This window comes from Myotis davidii, unplaced genomic scaffold (assembly GCF_000327345.1).
Source record: "Myotis davidii unplaced genomic scaffold, ASM32734v1 scaffold513, whole genome shotgun sequence".
NCBI lineage: Eukaryota > Metazoa > Chordata > Mammalia > Chiroptera > Vespertilionidae > Myotis > Myotis davidii.
The window spans coordinates 2,717,707-2,726,111 of NW_006284436.1; the positions used below are offsets into that span (position 1 = coordinate 2,717,707).

An 8,405-nucleotide genomic window follows, 5' to 3' on the forward strand; every position below is an offset into this window, starting at 1 on the left:
GTCCTTCTGGACGAAGCCGCCATGGTGGGGGCCAAAGCAGAGGCGGTTAAGGGTGATTAGTCAGGCAGGCAAGCAGTTAGGGGCAATCAGGCAGGCAGGCATAGGGGTTAGGGGCAATGAGGTAGGCAAGCGAGTAGTTAGGGGCAATCAGGCAGGCAGGCAGGCAGAGTGGTTAGGGGTGATCAGGCAGGCAGGCAGGCGAGCGATTAGGAGACAGCAGTCCTGGATTGTGAGAGGGATGTCTGACTGCCGGTTATGGGCAAATCCTACGCCCAATACTATTATCCTCTAAACTGGCAGTTGGACATACTCTGAGGGGTCCTGGATTTGAGAGGGTGCAGGCCGGGGCTGAGGGACCCCTCTCTCTTGTGCATGAATTTCATGCACCAGGCCTCTAGTCTACTATAAGTCATTGGACAGAACTTGATCATTAGCCATCCATAGCTGCAAGGGAGACAGAGAAATGCAATTCTCTTTAGCTTAGCTGGATACATCTAAGCAAAGGCTGTTTTCCATCGCTGACCTAGAAAAAAAAAAGAAAAAAAGAATGGGTCATTGTGTGGAACAGATGTCTACCTGTTTCATGTCTTAAAATATCTTTACTTTGGTCTTACATTTTTTTTCAGACTTTGGCAGAGTATAGAATTCCAAGTTGAAAATAATTTTCATCAGAACTTTGAAAGTACGTCTCTCCTATAACCTATAATTTACTATAATGATAGAAGGTCAATCCTACAGAGGTATCACACTTATCTGATTTATTTATTTATTTAGTCTTTGCAAGTGCTCTTTATCCTTAGTGTTCTGAAATTTAACAATGATTTTTCCATTTATCAATTATCATATCTTTTAGCTCTTCGAAATCATGTTCCATTATTTCTTTGATAGTTTTCATTCACTTCCTCTATCTTTTCCTTCTATAACTTCTATGCTTGACTGTTAGGCCTTTTGCATAAGTCTTGTGTCGCTTATCTTTTCTGTCATATTTTTGTCTCTACTTATTTCCATTCTACTTTACAGAGAAAGGTATCTTGGAAATGTTTTTCTTTAAATCCTTCAACTCAATTTTTCAACTGCAGTTTGTTTTTGCTTTGGCAGGTTATTGTAATCATCAAGATCTCATTATTGTTCTCTAAATCTTTCTCATAGGACTCTGTGGTGCTGTGAATGCAGTATTAACTTATATGTCTCTGAGTAAATAAATAAAGGTTTTTGTCTGTTTTTTATTTATTATTTAATATCTCTATTTCCTTTGAAAACTTTGTTTATGTTAGAATCAATCTCTTGTCATACTTCATTCTTCAAATATTTCACGATCTTTGGTTTTCTATTCATATTTAATAATGAAGACATGTAAGAAGTTCGGTTAATATAGCTCATGAAAGAAAGTCTAACCACTGCAAACATTATGCAGTAATAGACCACACATGCATGAGTTTGAAAGTAGGAAAGGAAAGCTTGCAGCTTTCTAAAACAGAAAAAAAAATTCAAAACCATAGCTAAGTATGAAAATAAAAGGAAAGCGGCCTACTGGTATAGGGGCAGCAGATTCGGTTATAAAATAAATACCCAGGGGAGGAAGTTTTAAGATCAAGGCCCTTAGACACAATGAAGTGACCTTGACCTCCTGAGTAAGGCTCTGAGACTGGGAGAACCTGACGTGGAATCCAACTAACCGCTCTGAATAACATATGATATAAGATTTATCCACACAAAATTGGAAACCCAAGTCTAGGCAGTGGGAGATATGGAGTTAGAATTCACACTCCACTTCTAAGAAAGAGATTTCAAGCAGATAACAAGCATAATATCTGCTCTGGGATTAGTGATACCCACAGAGTCTTAGCAAAGACAAAATTTAAATTTGCCCCAAACAATTATTCTATAGAATAGAGTATCAAGTCTTATCATGGCAAAAAATAAAAAATCAATACAAAGGAGGAAAAGGAAGAGGAGAAGGAAGACAAGGAGGAGGAGAATTATAAATAAAAAATCATAATGGGATTTAGCAAGTACAACAGATAGAAAAATTAAACCCCATGAACTATGTTAGGTAATAAACCAATTTGAAAAGAGAGGTTTAAAAAAGGCAATCTGGAAAAAATGAGTTTCTAAAACTAAAAAATATAGCTAAAATTTTCTAATTTTTGTACATTATAAACCCCACAGATTTGAGATGAACAACAAACTCCAAACAGAATAAGTAAAAAGAAACCACAGCACATCATATTTAAGTTGCTGAAAGCCAGTAATAAAGAGAAAAATCTTAAAAGATGCTAGAAAACAAAGCCTCATCATACCCAGAGGGATGAGATTAGAATGACCACAGATCAGAAATGATGCAAGACAGGGCACAGTGAAATGACATATTTAACATGCTAAAAGGGAAAAAGTGTCAACCCACAACTCTATATCCAGTGAACATATTCTTCACAAATGAAGGTTAAATAAGGCCATTTCTAAAAAAGCAAAAACTGAGTTTATTGCAATCAATGCCACACTACAAGAAATGTTAAAGGAAGTTTCTCATGCTAAACAATAATGTTTTAAAAAACACACACACTCAGATTTAGACCAAGAAATAAAAAACACTGAAAACGGTAACTATGGGAATTATAAAAATATGTGTATGAAGGCTTTTCCTTATTCTTAAAATTTCTTTAAAAGATAATTGGCTGTTAAAAAATGCATTATGCATTTTATAAATATGTAGAAATAAGCTATACGATACTTTGTAATAGTACAAAGGATGATGACGGGAATGGATGCATACTGTGTGAAGGTGAGACTTCATCGGAAGTAATATTAAAGACATACCATCTAAGTTGAACATTATTATTGTAAACCCTAGAATAAAAAGATAAGTTGGAATACTAAAGCTACTAAATGAATCATTAAGAAGGCAAGAAAAGACAATGTAAACACAGAAAAAAATAGTACAAATAGAAAGCAAACAGCCAGATGGTAGAATAAAAACCAAATATACTGATAATTTTATTACATGCATATTTGCTAAACACTCCATTAGAAGGCAGAGATTGCTCAACATTTTAAAAGCAAGAAGCACCTACATGCTATAAATGGAACAAATTTAAATACAAAGACATCAGTTAAAAGTAAAAGGAGGAAAAAAGATAAATCATACAAACACTGAGATAGCTCTATTAATAACAAAGTAGTTTTCAGTATGAAAAATATTATCTGAAATATGGCAGGACACTTAAATGCTGAAAATGACAAATGCATCCAGAGTATATAATCATTCTTAATGTGTGCACAGCATCTATTAACAGAGCTTTACAATACATAAAGCAAAACTCACAGACTTACAGGAAATATAAAAATTCACAATTGTAGTTGGAGATTTTATCATTCACCTCTTTGTAATTAATTTTAATGTATATATAGAATCCACAAAGGCATAAAAGCCAAACAAAAGTATAAAGCAACTTCTGTTAGTTGACATTTATAGGACAATGTACCAACGATAGCAGTAGACCCATTCTTTATAAGTACACATAAAACATCCACCATGCTAGACTATGAGCTAAGCTGAAACATTTAGAAGGATCAAAGTCTCAGAGTATATATTCTCATACATACATAAAAATAATAGGAAATCAATACCAAAAATAATCTGGAGAATACCCAAATATTTTGAAATTAAACAAGGGACTTCTAAATATCCACAAATCAAAGAAGATATCACAAAATACATTATTAAATATTTTTAAAAGAATTATATAAAAATCACTACATATCAAAAAGTATAAGGTGAAGCTAAAACATTATTTAGAAAGAAATGTATTGTTTTACATAATTATATCAGTGAAGACAGTTTTAAAATCAATTATCTAATTTTCCATATTAGCAAAGTAAGAAAAGAAAAGTAACTCAAAGTAAGTGAATGGAAGAATAAAGTAAAAACCAAAATTAATAAAATTAAACACATACACACATGAGAGAAAAATCAATGAAAACAAACCTTGTTTTCAGAAAACATTAAAAAAGTTAATTAACTTCTAATAAACTCCTGGATCATGGATTAGCAAAAGGACATTAGTGGGACATTCAATAAAATGTTAGTAATGTAGATTAGAAGTATTGCCCAGTGAGTTCTCTGGTTTTGATAATGGTATTGTAATTATATAAGATGTTAACATTTAGGGAAGCTGGATGAAAGGTATATAGAAACTCTGTTATTTTTTGACAACTTCTTTGTAAGTCTGAAATTATTTCAAAATGAAAACATTTTTAAAAAGAGAGAACTTCTGTTTTTGAGAGACGATTAAGAAATCAAAAGGACAAGCTGATGATTGGGAAATATTTATAATACACATATCTGACAAAGACTTGTATCAAGTATATATATAACAGCTCTAGCCTGTTTGGCTCAGTGGATAGAGCATCGGCCTGTTGACTGAAGGATCCCAGGTTAGATTCTAGTCAAGGTCATATGCCCAGGTTTCTGGCTCAATCCCTAGTAGGGGGCATGCAGGAGGACAAACCAACTAAAAACTTGTAAAATGTTTGGACAGATATTTCTCAAATGAAGAGACATGAATGTCCAATAAGCATATGAAAACATGCTCAAAATTACTAGTGATCAGGGAAATACAAATAAAATCATAATATTATAACACCAAATTTAAAATATAATGGACACAATTTTTCTGTTTTGGTAACCCTCACCCAAGGATATTTTCCCATTGATTTTTAGAGAGAATGGAAGAGAGAGGGAAAGACAGAGAGAAATAGTGATGTGAGAGAAACACATCGATTAGTTGTCTCCTGCAGGAGTCCTGCAACCGAGGTATATGCCTTTGACCAGAATCAAACCAGGGACCCTTCAGTTTGCAGGCTGATGCTCTATCCACTGAGTCAAACTGGCTAGGGCAAATGGCTACAATTTTTAAAGGCTTATAACACTAACTGTTGGCTTACATGTGGAGCAATTGAATGCCCATATATTGCTGTTGGGAGTGTGAACTGGTAACAAGCTCTTTGGAAATGGTTTATAAGTTTTAAATGGAGCCTAACATAACATACACTTAGCATATAATCCAGTAATTATACTGGTAAGTATTTACCCCAAAGTAAAAAAAGACATGTACCCCAAAACGACCTGAAGAGAATGTTCATTGATTATTCTAAATACCTCCAGCAATAGTAATGAAAACAGTGTGGCATTGACATAAGGACATACGTATGACTAATGAAATGGAATAAAAAGTCCAGAAACAAGCCCTTGCATGTATGGTCAACTGATTTTCAACAAGGGTGATAAGATCTTTCAACAGGGAAGGAAGTCTTTCCAATAACTGATGCTGGGAAAACTGGATTTTCACAAGCAAAAGAAGCAAGTTGACCCTTATACTATATATAGAAATTAACTCACAATGGGTCAAAGTCTAAATTACAGAGCTAAAACTAAGAAACCCTTAAACAAAAACTTTAGGAGGAAATCTTCATGACATTGACTTTGGCAATAATTTATTGACTATGAAATCAAAAGCACAGGCAAGAACAAAAATAGATAAATTGGAGTTTATAAAAATGTAAAACTTGTGAAACAAAAGACATTGTCAAGAGACTGAAAAGGCAGCCCAGATAATGAAAGAAAATACTAGCAAATCACATATAAAATAAAGGGTTAGCATGCAGAATATAGAAAGAGCTCCTACAACTCCAAAAACTAAAACAACTCACTCCAAAAAGGGATGATGGACTTTAATAGCCATGTTCCCCATATTTAAATGGCCAAAGCACATGAAAAGATGCTCACCATCACTGGTCATAAGGGAAATGCCTATCAAAACCAAAAGGAGATACCACTTCACACCACTAAATGGTTTTATAAAATAACAAAGAAAAAATACCCCTAATTGGAACCCTTGTATATTCTTGTTGGAAATGTTGCAGTTACTGTAAAAAACAATATGGTAATTTCTCAAAGAGAGAAACATAGAGAATTACCACATAGCCTAGCAACTCCACTCCGAAGTATACACCCAACAGCATTGAAAGCAGGGGCTTAAACAGATTCTTGTATCCCATGTTCATAGCATCATTATTCAAAATAGCCAAAAGATTAAAAACAACCCAAATATCCATCAAGATGGATGGATAAACAAAATGTGGTATATACATACAATGGAATATTATTCATGTTTGAAAGGAATGACACTCTTATACATGCCACAACATGGATAAACTATGAAAACATGCTAAGTGAAATAAGCCAGACACAAAGGGATAAATATTGTATGAATCCACCTGTATGAAGTACCCAGAATAGGCAAATTCATAGATACAGAATATGTAATAAAGTTACCACGGGCTAGGGGAAGGGAGAAATGGGGAGTTTTATTTAATACATGTGGGATTTCTGTTCAAGATGATGAAAATTTTCTGGAAATGGATAGTGGTGAGGGTTGTACAATATTGTGAATGCATTTAATGCCATTGAATTATATATTTAAAAATAGTTAAAATTTTATGTTATGTATATTTTACCACAATAAAAGCATATGGAAAAAAAATCCCCAAATTTGAAAAAAGCCAATGTCCACAAAGGAAAAGGGAAAAAAAGAATTGTGGTATCTTCATACACTAGAGTATTTCTCAGTAATAACAAGCAACAATGTGGACAAACCCCAGAAATATAATACTTAACAAATGAACCCAGACAAAAAATAAGTATATGCTATATGACTCCATATATATGAAGTTCTGGAAAAAGCAAAACTAATCTATAGCGACAGGAACAAGCCAGTTGTTGAGTAGGGTTGGGTGTTGTGACTATAAAGGAGTGTAAGGGAACGTTCAGGGGTGATGGGAATGTTTTATATCTGGATTGGCATTGTGATTATACAAGTGTATGTATTTGTCATGATTATTGAACTCTTATAATGAGGGCATTTATTGTTCTATTGTATCTAAACATTCTTCAATGAAGTGGATGAAAGGAAGAAAGAAGGAATAAGGAAGGGTGGGAGGGAGGGATGGAGGGAAAGGGGAAGGCAAAATTCACATAACCATAGCAATTAGAATAGGGTAATACTGATGTAAGCAGGGCAATTACACAGATTGAATAAGACAGACAGTCCAGAAACAATTCCAAATATATACAGAAATTTAGCAATTACAGAAATGGATGGCATTGAAAAGGAGAAAAAAAGAAGCAGAACAATAAGCCGGCGATGTAATCAAAAAGTTAATTATGAGCCTGCATCACACCAACACAGTCCATTCCAGAAGGACTGAACACCTAAATATTCAAGGCAAAACTTTACAACTTTTAAAGGAAACTGTAGAAGAATAACTTTATGATTTTAAGATACTAAAGAATTTCTCAGACACATCACAGCCCCTGTAACTCTCCCATACATATATCATAAAAATTAAGAACGTTGATCACATCAAAATTGTAAATATCCTCCCCCAAAGACAATACATATAAAGTTAAAAGGTATATACATCATAGGCTCTCAAAAGATACTTGCTAACACGTGAAAACCAAGTTACTGCATCTAGATAACAGGGCATCCCAAGAGTCTTAGTGTAGGTTTTAGCTTAAATCACTTCAGAAGTGCAAGTGCTACTAACTTACATTAACAATATTTGAAAAGTTAAGTATTTCTGTTTCAAAGCATTGATATGTTTCTTATTAAAATTCAACATAAACACTGTCTTGGGCCACACATTACTCTAGTTGATTTTCAAACTTCATAAAAACGTTACTCCACTGTCACTCAGTGATAGGAAGACTTGCATTTATAGTCTCGGCTTTAAGATCCTCCAGAGATGGAGGTTTGGGTGAACACACAGCGGACAGAAAACTGTCCCTTGCCTTCCTCTCTCATTGTTCCCTCAGCTCCCTGTGTGCCCCTGCCCACTGTGCCCACACTTTAATTCCACGCGGAGCTCTGCTTCTTCATCTCCTTTGGCATAATTCAGTTTATTCCCATTTGCATCAGCCCTACTTTAGCAGATTACCCCCACTACACTTCATACTTAGCATTTTCTCTCTTCTTTCTTAGCAAAACTCCTTTGTCCTAGGTTACATGGCCTCCAGGCCACATTCCATGCTACTTTAGAAAGAGTAGCAATGCTAATATGTATGAATAACATAACTTATTACCTACCCCATCCACGAAGTGACAAATTAACATTTAGAATTATAGTTACCCAAGGGAAAACACTAACACTGGAAAATTTCAGACAAACTTGTAGGAAGATGGGATTTTTGGACAGGTGACTTGTCTTTTAATGTTCTTCAAATCCCCTAGGTCAGTGGTCGGCAAACTCATTAACATCAGAGCCAAATATCAACAGTACAACGATTGAAATTTCTTTTGAGAGCCAAATTTTTTAAACTTAAACTATATAGGTAGGTACATTGT

The 8,405-nt window shown here is 34.4% G+C and overlaps 1 long non-coding RNA gene across 1 annotated transcript in view; it reads right to left on the reverse strand.

The window, feature by feature from the left end:
- Nucleotides 1–327: 327 nt before the first annotated feature.
- Nucleotides 328–8,405, reverse strand: part of LOC102762207 — a 210,063-nt gene continuing 201,985 nt past the window's right edge. The window contains exon 4 of the long non-coding RNA XR_001515944.1: nt 328–523. This is a non-coding gene — a long non-coding RNA (uncharacterized LOC102762207). The remainder of the gene's footprint in view (nt 524–8,405) is intronic.